An 18153-nucleotide genomic window follows, 5' to 3' on the forward strand; every position below is an offset into this window, starting at 1 on the left:
GACAGAAAAATTAATTTTCATGTACAGTCCCATCCCATCTTAACAAGAAGTGTCTGATTGAGAAAATTGGTTTTCAAGGCCTTAATTAACCAACTAATAAGTAATTAAAAAGACTATCAATCAATTCTCTTTTGATTAATTAATTAATCAACCAATCTTTACAAACATTAATGATATATCTTCCAAAGTGTCAAACTTTTAGGAACAAATATCTTGTCTTTCCTCCTTTTCCTTTTCACCTTCTACTATTATTGAGTTCTATGTGATCACAGACACTAATTACAGAGACACAGGAGCTAATGTAGCTGTCTCTTGGGCTATTAATCTAGTGAGAGAGGCTTGGAGTAGAAATCTGATTTGGATGTGTGGGGAAAGAGAGCAGAAGATAGCAGGTTTTTCATTGGTGTTTACAAGCACCTCCCACAGAGATTTCAGAGTTTCGTTATTGCAAAGCACAAGCTGAGCTCAGGGGAAAAAAACCAGAGCAGTGACAGAGTGCATATCTTGTGTATGCACATTAAAATCCCAAGTAATTTAATGTTGATGTTTTATCCTGTGTGCAAGAACAGGAATATGCTCTTATAGTGTTAGTTAATGTTGAGTCCATAAGTACCCTAAACATGACACCTGGAACACACTTATTCCTATTTCTGTTTTCCATGTGCACAGTGTTCAGAAGCAAGGAAGTATTCATTCTTATTTCTTATAAGACTGCAGCATTGTTTTTGTCTTGCCAATTCTTAAAGAGTATGGGAGGAGAGACTTTTTATTGCCCTACCAATTAGTACTGTCTGTGCTGCAGAAACATTGTCCTCATTAACTTGAATTTGTAAAGCAACTAACTGAGAAAGAACAACAGAGGGAAAAATCTTCTCATTGAGAAAGTGTGAACACTATAAATGCCACATTAATTAGCTGCTAATAAGTCATTTCTGTGCACATTTTTTTTAATTCAAAAACACAGTTTCTGAGCCTTAATCACCAAGTGGGACTGCAAAATAGATGCTATAGATTCACACAGTTTGCCAAAATGAAATGCTAGCAGTGGCTTTGATAACTCGTGGGAAATCTTGTCCACGCTGTATGGTACAAACTACAAAACACCATCTAAACTGTCTACTGAATTACACAAATTTAATGCAGAGAAAAATTGGTAAAATTTTGCATCAGGTTGATAAACATGATTGTGCAGGATATGTGGGTACCAAAGCTATTAAAAAAATTACTAGTTGAATCTATCTGTGGTTGCTACCTTGTGAATTAATGTGAAGTAACCTGGGCTGAAATAAGTGAATAAATATTGGCTGTCATAGTTCATGCTTCTGCACAATCATGCCCTCAGCTGTGTAAGTAAAGGAATTAGTTCACTTTGATGGCTGTGAGCTGAAAAGGTTGAGAACCACTGAACTGTACTTGTTCTGGGCTCTGTGCCGTCATGGCACGGCTCCATTTCCTGTCATAGAATATATGGAGAGAGGTTGCCAGTGGATATGAACAGGGGCACATGTTTCCAAAAGAGCATCCAAAATCTCACAGGAACACAGTACTATACATAAACAGCCACTACAGAAACTATTGAAGAAATACTCAAATTGATAGTATCTACACTTGGAAATATTCTTGTTGGGGGTCATTTCCTTTTCAAGGTGGAAACCTGGAGGGTAATGGCCACATGATAATGAAAACAAACAACCAACAAACAAGAACAACAAAAAATCATATCAAATAGAACATTGCATAAAATATAGTCAGGTTTCAGGTGATGTTACTGCCCAGGCAGTAGCTGCATCACTGAGAAGGGAAGACAGAAGAGGGGAGATGTGTTAAAAGCTGAATTAAAAAGGTAGAAGTGTACCTAACTGTGGCAATACAATGGTTGTCAGCTGCATCACAACCTCAGACAGGATTGGCAAGTGTGAACAAATGTATCCCCCTGGTGAAAAGAATAGAGTGTGAAAGGCTTTTACTCTAGCTGCATTTTCTTGGGTGAGCAGCCTTTACAACACACCAGTGTACAGATAAATGTGTCTGATCAGACCAGTCACCTTCGCCAATAATTAGATTAGATTAGACTTTACTCTTACCTGTTTCCTGGTTGTATTTTCACAGCCACTCAGTGGACATGAATGACAGACCCAGACCCAGGAAGAAAGCCTGTCTTACAAAAATTATTGTACCCAGTCTTTCCTAATTTATAGATGAAGCTGTGAGAATTTTACTCCATGCTGACCACACATTTTGCTGCATATTGAATTTGTTCATTGATTGAAAATGCATTGATTTCACTGATTCTTTGATGTTTGCCCTTTCTTAAGTGACAAAACACTCAAACAAATTGCAACCATGGTTCACAGGTCAAAAAGGTTTGGGACCATTTGTACAGAACCTTTAACTGTTGCAACTGCTGTAGCAGCACAGGTAGGGAAGACCCAAACAGACTCAGTCAGGCTAGATGCAATAAAGGACCTTTTGATCTAAATTAACAAGTTTACAGATGAGTCAACATACAGGAAGGCAAAAAGGCAAAGGACAGGCAACAAAATGAAAGACAACACTGGGGGGAAAAATGTAGAATTATGAGCAGACAAACTGACAAGGAACTGGTGACAATGGCAGGTTTAAATAGTGGGTGGGGTCATGAGGTAACTGGGAACAAGTGTGTGAGAGGGCATGGAAGCTCAGATGATTGCAGTTAAGAAACAGGAGAGCAGGTAGATTAAGGAGAGTCCAGGGACATCTGATTGATGGATGGAAAATGGCAGGTCTGGGTGGGGAGGTCAAAGTACAAACACGGACAGGGAGATGTAAGCAGGGGCTAGAGAGAGAGAGGCTGAGGGGGAACTGAGGCACAGCTCATTACAGTAAATTGTACAGATTGGTGGTGATGACATGCTGAAATTAAGTGCCAACCAAAGACCAGATTATATAAAGACACAGACTTGATGGGGTGTCAGACAAAATATGTGAAAGTACAGGTTCCAGAATATTTCTCCACATGAGAAAACCTAAAATGCTCACTGTTATTTCTAAAGGGTAGTGGATAATAGAAAACCTCTGTTGACCAAACTGAGTTTTCATCCTGGATATTCAATATTCGAGATAGGAGCTTAAACTAAATGCAGTCTGCTGCTAATACCTATTCTACGCGTGAGCCAGAAATGTTTGAAATTTTGATGTTTGTGCCAATGGATGCTAAGCCCGTTGAGGATGTCCTAATCTTACGCTGTTTTTGACCAGAGAGGCCAGAGTGAACCATGTCGTAGTCCTGTTTCAGAGCATGTAATCACCTTTTTTCATAAAGCAATTGTACCAAGGGGGATGTTCTTTACTGGGATTACACATACAACATTGATCTTGTACTGTCAGTGGCATCAAATCACAGACAACAAAGAGTAATTCTCGGGGTGGGGGGTGGGGGGCTATATGCTTCTATATGCTGTTTACCAACATGTGTATTGTGTGGAAATTGCTGTACATATATTATGAATGAAATGAGGAGAAAGAAAAAGGGAGGTAGCTCCATTGCTCCCTGGTGACCATAGCAGTTGGGCTTAACAACCTATAAAGCACAGCAAGCCAAGCTTTATGGGATGTATCTGCACAGATGCAATGCATCTTAGACCAATCAAATAGCCCAACTGTTTGTATAATTACCAGCAAACAAGACTGTAAGATATGTTGTTGCTGCTGTCATGGTGAAACTTTGTTGTTCCAATTCTAGATATTTTTACTTTATTACTTGTTTTTTTTTTTTTAATAGGGTTTTATAACCATATGGCCCATGAAACATATTCAGATGTTGTAAAAGAAAGTAAAACAGCAGCGCTGCTATGTAAGATTTTATATTTTGTGTTTTAAGGTCTAGGTGTTCTACCATCAACACTGTGGTTAACCAACAACAGAAGACGATAAATTGACCATGCAATCATGGAAGTATTCTACAATTAAAATGCTCTGGACCTGTTTCAAATGTAAATATATTTTGCAGTCTGTACAGTTTTATCTGAGCAGTGAGTGATGAGCAAATATGTGAAGTGACATCATTTGCTCAAATGAACCATTAAATACAGCTGATGAAACAGGTCTGATTCAGGTTGTTTGATTTCTTTCAGTGTGAATACCTTCCTTCCTGTGTGGACCTCTTGTTCTGATCGGCACCTGAGGACACACAAGATAATAGATTGTAATTAATGAACACAGCAGTCACCAATGACTTAAAACACAAACAAACTAGCCTTTGTTGATTTTAGTGACACATTTTTGGTTGATTGTGGCTCTGCCAGAAAATATGACCCTTTTTGAAAAACATCACTGTTTTTGTCAGAATTACAGAAATACTGTACTGCTTTATGTAAAAATAACACTTGACTACAAAACACAATTTTTCTATTTGCAGCAACCCTACATCACTGATTAGACAGAACTAAGAAATACACAGCTCAAGGCTGTTGCTGGGTTTTCTAAAAATGTAATATCTCCGCCATATCACAGCATTTATTTCTGATACACTGCAGGTTCAGGTGGTATTGATTCAGCACCTTGCCCTGGGACTGTCAGGATGAAACAGAAATTAACCTGAGACTGAAAGTCCTCTCTAGAGAAGCTGTCACTATAACTTATTAGAGTAAGTGGTGCCTTTACTGACTCTGAGCTTTGGTTCATGGACGGGCGGTGAGTGTGAAACCAGGACAAACATTTAAAAATGCAAGATACATAATGGGCAGCAGAAAAATTGAAACTATGAGGAAAATGGCTGAAAAGCTGGTTGTTTGGATGGAGATGAGGTTTTGCTTGACAGAGAGTCACAGATGGCAAATGTTTGAATTTTGCAGATCGGAATTTTAGTTGGTCAAATATTCTTGTGAAACAGAGCCATCCTTACCAAACATGGGAAAAGACTAACCTCAATGTATTGAGCCAACGAAACTAGTACATAATAGCCACTATGCTACAATACACTATATGAGTGCACTATATACCAGTATTCACAGGTCAATATTTTGACATGAAGTTAGAATACACTGCCATTTTGTAGAAATGATAGAATGCATGTCCTGACAGACATCAGTTAACTGACCTGCTGCCACTAAACAACTCAAACAACGTACTGAATTAGCCTGGAAGTCATTTTAAACACACATCTTGTCAGCTTTGCAGAAAATTTAGTTAGATAAATAGTTTTATCCCTTCATGAATAATGTACAAACACTGTATAATGTTGAGGCTGACTGTTATCCAAATCAGATTTAAAGAGAATTTGTGTGTCACTTTTATTGGTAGCACTACCTCTACAGTATAGTATACTTTACTATATGCTAGAGTGCACTACGTACCAGTGTTCCCAGGTCACTGTTCTACAACATAGTTGTTGCTTAAGTTAAAAGTTAAATTGAAATTCTGTTTGATTTTATTTTTCCAAGATGTTCTTGGAGCTGTCAAACAACCTTCCACAATTGTTTTTTAGAGTTGAATTGCTTCCCTATATCTGCTATGTGTTTTGTATTTGTGGAGAAAAGACTTAATCAACGCTCCACTCAAGCTGTTTTAGTAGACATGTTGGCCTCTAAGTCCACTTTAGTGTGTAATTTCTTCACTCTTTTCCTTTTCCACAGCATGTTGTTGAGACGCAAGAAATACAAGTATTTTTGAATGCCAAGCACATTGTGTACCTATCTTCCCATGCCAGAAACACATACTCAAAATATTGATGTGAGGGGAGCACAAGATTTAATGTTTGACCCCGTAGGCAGCTAGGTTAGCCGTTAGCTGGCTTGTTGTCAGGTAGCCAACTTACACTCTAAGAAAAAAGTGTGCTTCTCCAGCTCCACCCACTGAGGTTTAAGAGATTATTTCCGTTCTTGCAGTTGTCTTCTTCTAATCTGAAGCCCAGATATGACTGAAAATTTAAGAGTGTGTATTTATATTTATTAATTGATTTATGGCCAGTCTCCTGAATCACTGTTATCCGTTTTGGTTAACTTGTAAATGCATCCAAAAAAGCAGATTCCTCTTGTAAAACAGTGTGAGTGCAGTGTGTTCAATTGTGAGTACAACACATATGAGGAAATTCATTCAGTGTTATTGAAAGAGCAGACAAGCGTTGTTTTCTCCCCTCAGTGTGAGAGACTTAGTCGATAGTTTCTTTGCAAATACATCAATATTATTCATTTGCATTTTCCTGCCAATACTGATGTGTAAACTGACAGGACAATCATTTCTTCAGTCACCTAAATGGCTCTTTCAGGTCATTTTTAAACACACATGAAGGTTTTTCGAGATAAAGTGCATCTAAATGAATTTTAAATATACATAAACATTCATATTTAATATTAATAAAGCATTTAGCAGGTACAGAGGTAGGCCCCTTTACAAAAAGGTGTAAGAACTGAGTTGTTTAAATAATTTCTTTACAAACACTACTGGAACAAACAGCAGAAAACATTTCAGTTTAGATTTTTTCATTCCACTAACATTAAGTCTTGTCACTCAGTTTTAAGAGTGATGTGCTGTGTTTTAAATTACAGCGGTAATGTAACAGTGTTGCTTACACGTACATAACAGAGAGGGGTGTAAATATTGTGGTATTAATACAGTTAAATAATCATTTCATAACATTAAAACACAGAAAATATATGACCAGCAGTGAGGACTTCTGCTTTTTTTCATCTGCTAAATAGTGTGTTTGGAGTTTCTGTCACACAAAGTTGATATTATAGCCTAATGAAACTGTTGGGAAAAAAAGAAGAACATTTTTGATTAAAGAAAAAACAAAAAAACAAATACAACTTGTTATGCAGAATCTTTAAATGAAAAGATTTCTTCAAGTCTTTCTCAGAAAACAGGAAACTGAGCCTCACTCCAGTGATCATTTTGATTCAGTCAAAGATTAGACCTACATTTTGAAGATAACAAAACATTTTCCTCTGACATGAATGAATCCCAGACACTACTGAAGATTTTCACCGAGGCATCTATGAAAAGACAGCTCTTCTCCAGAAGACAGATGAGTCACCTCTTTGATGTAGAAATGCAGAAAAAAAAAAAAATTAAATCTTTGTTATTATTTAATCAAATGAGATTAGATTCTCTGTGAGCGTAATTTTGGAGACTGAGCGCCAAAATATATTTGAGATAGACTAAGAGAGAAAATTAGGAGAGAAAGAAAGAGTCAGCTGGAGATTCACTTCTCTATACTCATGTCATTATATTTTATATTACTTTGCAATTAACTATCATTCTCATCCGGAATAAGGCACACGATAACATCATGTCCAAAAACTAGGACATCATTTTTTTTACCCAAACTTTAAAATTCATGCTGATCTGACAAAAACTTCTCCACAGTGCTGCTGCTGCAGAAAAGCTTCATAAGGAATGAGGTAAAAAAAAAAAATAATAATAATAATAATTCCATTCACATCAACTGATAATAAACTGCTATGAATAAGGTCACACACACACACACACACACACACACACACAAAAAAACATTACTATGCGCAATGCATGTAGTATCACTGACAAATAATATAAATCACAAGTATAAATGTTTAAAATCACTAGTTATTCTATTCCAAGTTATTTTAAAATCAACCTCTACTAGAATATAACAAATGTTGCTTCTTTTATTACTGTTTTGAGCCTAAAAGTTCCATTTCATGACAAAAAACAAACCAAACCAAAATAACCCATTTATTACCATGCATTTTGACAACCTGAAGCTGATGTTATTCTGTGACCCTGACAAAGGTTATTACAGTGTTGATTTTAGTACAGAGGCTGCAAGAGCTCTTTTGGTTTCTGCCCTTTGGTTCATTTTGGTGCTCACAAATTGTATTTCAAAACCAGCTATATGCAGTTTACAATTCTAAAATCACAATCAACTAAAGAATGTTTCTATGGAAAGACAACTCAAAACACTTTGGTGTAGTTAGGGAAAGATGGTGGAGTTGGATAGATATTTAAGTCCATATCTGACTTGAAGCACTAGTCAGAATATGTTTACTTTAACAGTATTTAACCAAAACTGTACTCTCTCACTAACTTTAACCAGTGAGGTTCTTTCACCTGTACACAACTAATGTGATATGTGGACAGCCCTGCTTCTTCTCTTAGTTCCAAATGAATGCTACAACTTAGCAGGAACAGTTTGTGCTTGCCAAATAGACTGTGTCCTATTACTGCTTCAACAGGACAGTGTCCATAAAGAAATGGTTTTCCCAGTTTGGTGCAGAAGAACTTGACTGGCCTGCACAGTGCCCTGCATCTTTGGAGCTGGAACACCAACTTTGCGCTAGACCTTATCACCCAACATCAATATTAGACTCAACTACTGCTCTTAGCTCAGAATGGCAACAAATCCTGCGCAGCTCGGTTCCAAAATCTGGTGGAAAGGCTGAAACCAGTGGAGTGGAGGCTGCTGTAGAAGCATATGGTATTAATGGTTTTGCCCATATGGTGTTTGTTTTTTTTCTGTATGTTCATGAAGTTGATTCTCACAACTGTCTTTCCATTGACTCAGTATTTAATAGTGTGCCCTCTAAGTTTGAACACATGATAAGTCACACTCACACACAGATGCACACACACACACACACACACAGAGCTGAGAGAGCTGCAGGATCACTACAACAAAGACAAAGAAGAAAGGGTCCTTTTTAACTCATGCACAACAGTGGAACTGCAGGGTTATTGTGAAGAATATTTTACCAACTGCAGAGTTCAAACCAGCAACCCCCTGCATACTGGGCAGTCTTTCCCACCACCTACAGTTTTGCACAAGGACATCTGGAAAATTGAGGACATAGCTGCCTATACCAGAACAGTGGAAAATCTAATCAATTGAAATGGCATACAGCATCATCTGCCAGCAGTTGCATAAAAAGTACAGTTCAGCTTCGTGTGTAACTGTGACAGAAAGTTGCATCGATTTTGTGTTTTTATTGATCAGAGTGCACTTGTGATTGATGTCCGTGGTGACGCAGTTTGTTGTTTGACTCATTTACTTTGCTGCCCAGAGCAGCGTTTACATGAGCGGCTGCTATTGATTCAGTCTTCCCACATTCACGCTCAGAAATATCATAAAGAGTGAATTCTGCTTTCTTCAAAACATAGCGGACAGCAGGGGAGAAGCTGATACTTCACACCTACTGTGCTGTGCTTTTACACTAAAGAAGAAGAGACTAGATTTTGTGGGGTTTTTTTGTTTGGTTTTTTACACTTTGTTTCACTGGCAAAGTTTGGCTTTGCGAGCCAAGTGAGAAGTTTTCCCCAAGTCAAAAAGTGAATAGTGTTGCATGCCTGTTGGGAAGGAGAAGGAGTGAAGAGGAGAGAAATACGGACAGATAAAGGAAAAAAAAATTGAGATGGGAGGAAAAGGAGAGGAAGAAGATCAAAAGGATGAAAAAAAGAGTGGGAGGCATAGAAAGTAGGACAGAAGAGGAGGATGAGAACTGCTGAGCAACACAGAAGACAGAGGAGAGAAAGGATAAACTGTGAAAAAAAGGGAGAGAAATAGTGAAGGGAAGGGAGGAGAAATGTGGGAGGGCTAGAAACAAATGAATGATATAGAGATTATGAGGGAAATGCAGTAGATGGGCAGTCAGACCCGCTCACACACTGAATCATTGGCTTTTAGTGTTATTACTATGACGTGAGCCAACTAGCCATGTTAATATGATGAGTCAAAGACATGTTGATTATGATGAGTCAGTGTGTGAGGAGGCGGCAGAAAAATAGCAGTGACTTCATCTGGACGGCCATCATACTGATTATGCCCTTAAGCCTGTGGCAGCCAGGAGGAAGGGCTGTTTAATCTTTCATTTATCGTCAGTGGAGGTAAAGATTGACCCCGTCTGCTCTCTGTCAGCTACCCGCTGCCAATCAGTTATACAGGGGCACATGTTCGCACCCGACAGAGCTGAGCTGGAGGCACAAAGTATTTGACTGGCTGAGTTAAACGTAATGTTAGGTAACAGGCACCTTGTTTGACAAATCTCATCAAGCTTTAAGGCGTTTAGATATCCTACTATTATTTGTTAATGCTTTCTGAAACAACCCTTAGCTGTATGAGCATTTTTGGATCTGGTGCAGAACCTTTGAGTTGGTTGGAAAAATTATGTTAGGCCAATTTCTGGTGTCAGAGTCAGATGCTCTGTACATCAAACCATCTACCCTGGCCTCCACTCTAAGAAGTTCTGAGGCACTATGACAACGTTATACTTCCACCTAGACTTTGAGACACAGGAAATGATTTGCATGGTCAAAGGAGAGGAAAATGCTTGACAGGAAAATGCTGTCATTTCTCTGGTAAGGAAAGTCACTGGAGGTCACCTATTGTTGAAATCTGCTACCATTAAAATCCAGCTCTGAATGCATTACAGGTTCCCTGTGGAGTTTTTGACCTTTAGTGAACTCTTTTCTAGTTTGTCTCTTTCGTTTCCCTTGTGGACACAAGGGTGCACATGAACATGCCCTTGTACATAGGTGACACAATACAAACTTCTACCAATGGTGTCACACTCTCTTACTGATCAACAGGTGGCGATAACCTGTCGATAAAGCTGCAATGCACCAACAAAGGCAGGGAAGAAGAAGACTGCTAGTTTGTGGACACGGATGTAAATGATGCAGGATCTAAATATGTAACAAAATCAGCGTAGTAAATGTTTTATGAGGAAGGAAATACACATAACATGTTTGTTAGATCACAAGGATACACACAATGAGTTCTGGTGAGTAACACTGAGTGTAAACATAGCTTTTGTTTGAGGAAACTCTGCAACATACTTTTTGAGTTTTACTATGAAAAGCATGCAAAGTCTGTGAAAACTAGAATAAGCTTTGGAAAAAAATAAATATAAACCATTATGTAAAAATGTTTAGAGGTAGTTTTGCTCTAGGCAGATGTCTTTCAATTTTTCAAAAGAAATGGTACACATTTTCTGTGGGTTTTTGGCAAGGTAGTTCAGTGGTCCACACTGTTGACATCAGAGTCACATGAGAACTTGGAATTTGTTGACCTGAATCCGACCAGAATTAAAATCAAGGAGAAGTTGTTTGCTGTAATGTAAAAATGTGTCTCTTTGGGGTCTGTAAAATTGGTGCTGGCTTGGTCCAACATGAACTTGTGTTTTTCGGTCTTTAATCTAAGTGGTTAAGATTTCATCTCACCTGGTCAGAGAAAGATAAGTGTAGTGACTGCTTCCAATTTTGGAGACTGAGACAAATAGTTTAACATGGAAGAAAGCATATAAAATGAGTGCTCCTCTAAACTCTGGCTAAACTTATCATAGTCTAGATCAAATTGTTTTCAGCAAGGATATTCTGATAAGCCGTAAATTAAATGTACGTGTCCAACTGAAGATGGCAAAGTTAGTGACTAGCATTTGAAGAAAGTGGAACATCTAACAGCTAAAGAGTCAAGGAGGAGCTAAAAGAAAAGCAAGTCTTGGGCTTAAATTCATCAAGTGGACACAAACACAACTCTAAATGAATGCTAATGTTGATCTTTGTCTGCAGGATGTGTAAATAAGGAACATTTTGCTAACCTGAATGCTGTAACAACTTTATAAAGTGATGATATATCACAAGTGTTTGCTAAAGTGTTATTCTGTCCACAAAGGGCAAAAAAAAAGAAAATCAATTACTGCAGTTTAAAAGGGTGATGCTAACAACCAATTTTAAGATCCAGTGAACATTTAGAGCCACTTCATCCATTCATTCATCCATTATCTATACTGAAGTCCCACCATGAAAGCAAAGATTGCCAATAATGGAAGATTATGAATTTTCATGCTCATCCACTTTACATACAGTATGGAACACAATATGCCCACTCTCCATTAAATCCTTAGTACATGCAGAGGCATAATGCATGGGTCTAACTTTTGATGCATTGAAAGGTCCTTCTTAAATTGCCATCTGAGCTGTTAAAGTGGTTAAATTACAGCCAGTGTCTGTCTTTGCTTTCTAGGATAATCTAGCCCACCTCATATAAACATTATACTTACTGTACTTTACACACAATAACTGCCATTTTACCTAATTTTTATTCTCCCTCTTTTTTCCCCATAAAAGATTTTATATTCATATGGTGTCATGACAGTCTGTATACACTGAGGCTGTCACTTTTATTGTTCTGTGAAATTGTGACCTAAATACGTTGTATGATGTCAGTCCAGAACAGTTTGCCTCTGACACGGGTGACATGGTTTTGCCCCATTTAAAAGCTCGATCCCATTCCTCCCCTGACATTTTCTTTGTTCTCCTCATTCATCAAAACATTTTCTATGTTCTTCTGCCTCATTCAAATTTCATGTGTTGTTATGCGTCACTCATTTACTAATTTGATCTCAGTGTTCTCTGTTTCTCTCACAAGTCTCTCATTGCTGTTTTTAATTCACCATGTCCTGTCTGTGCTTTTTTGCCTTTTTTTTCTCCATTTTTCTTTCTTTCTATTCATGAGCCGTGTTGCTTGCGCTCCTTGCATATGCTTAATTTCATTCGTACAAACCAGACCTCTGACTCTGCCTTTATTCCTCTTTGTCATTCACAGCATCTGATTTCTTTTCACCGTTATTGTCCTCCTCAGTTCCTGTCTTAGTCTTTCATTCACATTTTACGTCTTTGTCTTCTTGCTTCAGTGTTCTCTTTCTCTCTCACTCCCAGTCTTCAATGCTTGCTTATAGTTCCTTTCACTTAAAACCCCCCAATTCCGTGTGTTCCGTGTGTTGCTTTCATACACTAGTTAGCTATTTTTCAGTCTGTATTGCCATATTTTCTCTCTATTTTATAAGCCACTGCGAAACTGGTGTTTTCCTTTGTTTCCTTTTTATGTATATTCTTTCCATCTATGACTCATTTCTACATCCTGTTCACCTCTTCCTCGTCACATGCAGCGGTTGTGGCAGTAGCTGGTGTTACACCGAGCACAGAGGACTCTGTTAAAGGAATGATATGGTGGATTCAGTCAGACTAATCCCATTAACTGCTCGAATAAAAAAAAAAAAAAACCAAAAAAAAAAAAACAGAGGGCCTCAGGAAAGAGTTGTCATTCTGATAAATCTTACTGTACCACAATGTAGGCGGGAGGGGAAAGCTTGTAGTGTGGTGAGTGCTCTCCCTGTCACTTCCCAAAAATAATTCAAGACTCAAAATATGTATAGGGTGAAAAAAAAAAAAAAAAGCTTAAGTCCACTAACAGCAGCGCCTGGCCTTTGCCTACAGAAGAGAAATTCAAGCAGCAAGGTTAAGTGGAGGTCTGAGGCAGTATTAAGAGTTTGACATGTGGTCAATCCCTAAATAACTATGCCTTTGGTCAGGGCCGGGAGGAATATTACACCCCAGAAACTGCTTAGGAAGCAGCAGGAATCTTCAAAGTACTTGGTAACCCAAAATTTCCAATTAAAAAGCAAAATCCTTTCATGTTTTTTCTTCTTTCTCCGTGTTCATGCAACGTGCTACAGAATGATGTGAAGTTGAAGGAGCTCCTCTCTGTTGGTGAATTTAAGCTGATAATGAATGATGAGGCAATGAGTCAATAAGGAGCTTTAGTCGCTTCGCTCAGTCAAAATTTAAATACGTTTGGTCCGAGACGCACAAAGACACACACATCTTAAAATGCTGATTAAGTGCTGCGGACGCAAAAAGTGTCGCGTTTGCTGAAAGAAGACCGCAGACATTATGCAGTAGTGAGAAATGCTGTACAGAAAAATAAACTTTGTTCAAGTCTTCAGGTACAATAAGTGTCTCCCTTTCAAGGTAGATATTATAAAACTACTGCTCTTTAGTGTGTGAAGACTTTGAAGTGATGAAATCTAATTAAAAAACTCTTTGGCTAATGAAGAGACTGATGATGAGGCTGGAATTTCTTTAATTAAATCTTTGTACATATTCAATAATTACAGCTTTGTGTAAGAAAAAAATAATAAAATTATGTGATACCAGTGCTGTTCATTGTATTCACATCTCCTTTTCCAGACATGGCAGAGAAGCTGCAGTGACCAAATACGAAAAATATTTCTAGTAAAGTTGCATTTCTGACTTTCCCACAGGATTAACATGCAGCCAACTTTATTTATTTATCACAAAATAAAAAGCGATTGTTAATTGTTGAATTGTAATGGATGCATAACCTACACATTCTTACTTTCTACCTCCCTAGATAAATGAAAAGAAGAGCTTTATAATAAAGTCAAGAAACATTAGCACTCAAATGATCAGACAGCTTGTAAATGAGGTCAGTCGAATTTGTACAGAGGAGAAAATAAAGGCAGACAGTAAAAGTATTACCCAAATTGTCTTGTAAATATCCATCACAGTTTACAGACAAAGACACTTCCCAACTTTGACATACAGTACTCACTGTACTTGTACTATGATAAACTATCTTTATGGCTTGCAGGTTGGAGGACTATTTGGGTCTTTTGGTTGCATGATAAATAATGGCCATAAAAGGTTAGGACATTTTTACCACAAACCTATTAAGTACTTAAGGATCTGCTGGGACATCCAAGAGCTAAGAGGGAAAGACTGAAGTGATGAAATTGCACCCAAGTGCTGCGGTGGACGACTACAAACTGTAAAATGGCAAGGACAATGGACGAGAGACTGAATGACCACCAGAAACAGAAATCATCAGCTGTCTGTAAACAACGGACCTAAACTAGACTCAGGTCATTGACCAGTCAGTGGGCAGCCACTGAAAGAAAAAGGAGGTCATTTAGATCTGATGACATCGAGACCATTCTTTCATTTCTATCACCTGTATGAAGGACTAAAGCAAGGAATGATGTCTGAGCAAAGAACCAAAAGTTAGTAAGTGGTGCTTAGATTCTCTTCACCATGCACAAAATGTTTTTTTTTTTTTTTTTTTTTTTTTGGATGCTTAAAACTATGAGAATGGATATAAATCAACTCAGACCAACCTCCTTCCTGGGAACCTCAGCTCTCATCCACATTTCACCATGGCCATAAACAATACTTGGAGCCCTGCTGTCACTGTAAAAGTTTCACCTTCCTTTTCCAAAATCCTCATTTGCATATGAACAGACCCTCAAATACCTCCTAACAAATCATGTGTGATTACCTGCCTCGCTGCAGGATGGAAGCCTCTGCAAAGACTCATGAGGAGGAGGAGAAGGAGTTTTTAATGACCATCGTTTTATGTTTTCTTTTGTGCAGCTCTTGGTTGCTCATTAGTGGCAATATTCAAAATATGAATCTCATTCACAGTGAGCTCCACTAAGAGATGCAAACGTATTGGACCAAAATATCACAAGGCTGATGAGATGCAGATTGGAGCAAAACTTTCTAATTAATTGTAGAGTTTGTCGAGTTTAAGATTCAGAACTCTAGATTCTTCAGCCAAACGCACAGCACACTTGTCTATGTACTTTTGTTTACCTTCTGTTCTTGGGTTCCTACCCATCAGTGTAGAGCATTCAAGTCCAAATAAGGGAAAACTTAAAGGGTATGGTGCGCTTGAAATGAACTAAGTCAAACTTGTTCAACTTGTTCTCAACGGCCACATGCAAAAGTTGTGCAAAAAGCCTGCCGTCATAAGCGTTCTCTGGCTTCAAACACTGAAACACTGGTCCTCTCTCAAAAAGAAGCCTGTGCACTTATATTCTCAATGCAAATTAATATTACAAATTAGGATAATGGCGCACACTTTAAGCCAGTCTCTCCATTAAGACATTTGTGGCATTGCAGTCCAGAATGAAAAAGAACTTTAAAGAAAAGACTGAATCCGGCCTTACTTTTACACCTCTGCACAGCTGCTGCATAAAGTGGACATGATTGGCTGATTGTCTGTTTCAGGAAGCATTGGGAAATTACTTGACACACGGTGAAAGTAGATTTGTAGATTTATCAGCTTGAGCTGTGTTTCCAACTTGTAGGAAAATACTGCAAGATTGTTGAATGAAAGAATGTTAACACAGACAAAGCAAAGTAAAAGTTGCCTGGATGTAACTCTGTTACATACGCAGTCCTTTATCATTTTATGTTGAAAAGTAAGAGTGTCAACAGTTACTGTGGTGAATGTAGTTAAAGCACAATACAGCCTGATCATGTACAATATATCTATCTTGTGTTGCAGTGGCGATACCAATGGGAGAAATCTGACAATGAACTAAAAATCAAAACATACACCCCAGGTACATATAATGGGTCTGTTAACCCTTTGAGTCATGTATAAATCTGTCTTGAGGCCTTTCAAGCTACAGCATATAATGATATTTTTAGACAATAGTGTACTTCCAACTTTGTGGCAACAGTTTGTGGAAGGCCCTTTCTGTTCATCGTATTTGTGTGCAAGATCAAAGATCTGGTGGAAAGCATAAAACCAGAAGAGTGGAGGCTGTAATAGCAGCAGATTTATGTATGTGGTCAACAGTAGCCATTAATCCCGCAGGAATTAATCAGCCCAAGGAATTGCTAGCTCTGCAAGATAAAGTATACAGATGTCCTGCAGGACAGTGAACACTCCAGAAAGACATAATAAAATGTTCTGTAGGACTGACAGAAACGAACAGGAACTCTATTGTCTCTATTGTCCTGTAGGACATATGCAGGACAATAGAGATGTGGATAATTCCTACAGGACACCATCACAATAAAAACATACTTCTGTAGAGATGTTTTTGTAAGGGGTGTCCACATACTTTTGATCATGTAGTCGCTATCTAATAAACCAACCAGTGTATGATTGTTAGCTCTGGATTCTTTGCCCAAATATATCTCCCTGAACTTGCCTTGGCCTTTGAAGAGGATCCTATTTCTAGAGTATAAAAGCTCAACCAAAAAGGCTTTTTTGGAGTGAGACCAAAAGTAGCCTCATCTCTCTTCTTTTTCTATCTATGTCCATCTCTCTTTCTTCCCCACTTCTCCTCTCACCACTCCACTCTCTCCCAACAAGCTGTCTCCTTCTATATATATATCACACACTCCTTCAACAAGCACTCATTTCCCTCTCTGTGGGAAAATGGATCTTAGGCTTTTCATTCTTTTATGAAAGAATGTGTTTTAAAATGCTTGCTTATCTGTTTCTCATCCATGATAAATGTGTCACAGCTTGAGTTTGTTTGTAATTCATCAGGTCAAATCAAACAAAACCAAATAGGACATAAACAAAACCATGGTGGTTTAAATCATATTCTTGTGTGCATCACTGTATACAAAAGACTCATCTGACTGTTATTAGCATAACTTTACATTATTGAGTAGGCTAATACACACACATCAGCATATTAGAACTAGTCAAACTTTATAAAACTGATTTTTAAATCACAACCAAAACACATTAGCTACTAAGCTATTATATAGCCTAGCAGTTTCCATTGTTGGGGGTGAAGCCTGTCATTCCCGTGGAGAATTCGAATTGCATTTCTGTTTGTATTTTTATTTCATTGATATCAACACCACTCTACTACAGCTGTATCGAAGCTGAATAAGACAGATTAAGTTGCTTCACATTAAAAGCATTCAACTGGCAATCATGGGGTGGCAGCCACAGGAGAAACAATGTTTTTGTCACTACTGTGGTGACAGTGATCGCTCATCAGAAATGTTGTGTTTTCTAAACATGACTTTTGTTCTTTTTTCTTTCTTTTTTTTGTAAGTGGATCAGATTTACATAATGCAGGAAAAGACTGAACGAAAACCGCTGCCTAAACCAACCAAGGGTTGCTGCTTTGCTGCTGTATGTTCCTACCGACTAAACTACCCTTTCCTTCGATTTTGTTCTACAGCTGAAACAAAACCTTCTTTGTCAGTGTCCCACAGGAGCATGGGAGGAAATGACAATATGCTAACAAGACAGCTGTCATTATGCAATGTGTCACTATGTCATTTTTATTGTCATCATGTCCTTGAGAAAGACGATGACTCAAAAAAAAGTCTTTAAAAAATCTATTTTCCTGACAGGCTCAGTCAGCACTTCACATACCTCATGCTTAACCTCTCTCGCTCATCGCCTTCTCATGAAAAATATATACATTGTATTTTGAGTTACATAGTAACATAAAAGTTAATGTAACTTTTTATACTTTGTTTTAGTGTGGGCCTTTGTGTAGGAAAAATGAATCCTAAAAAATAAACATAGAAATTTGACCAAAACCACAAATAAAAGGTATTTAAGAGGATATTTGC

Source organism: Lates calcarifer, linkage group LG16_LG22 (genome assembly GCF_001640805.2).
Source record: "Lates calcarifer isolate ASB-BC8 linkage group LG16_LG22, TLL_Latcal_v3, whole genome shotgun sequence".
Taxonomy (NCBI): Eukaryota; Metazoa; Chordata; class Actinopteri; family Centropomidae; genus Lates; species Lates calcarifer.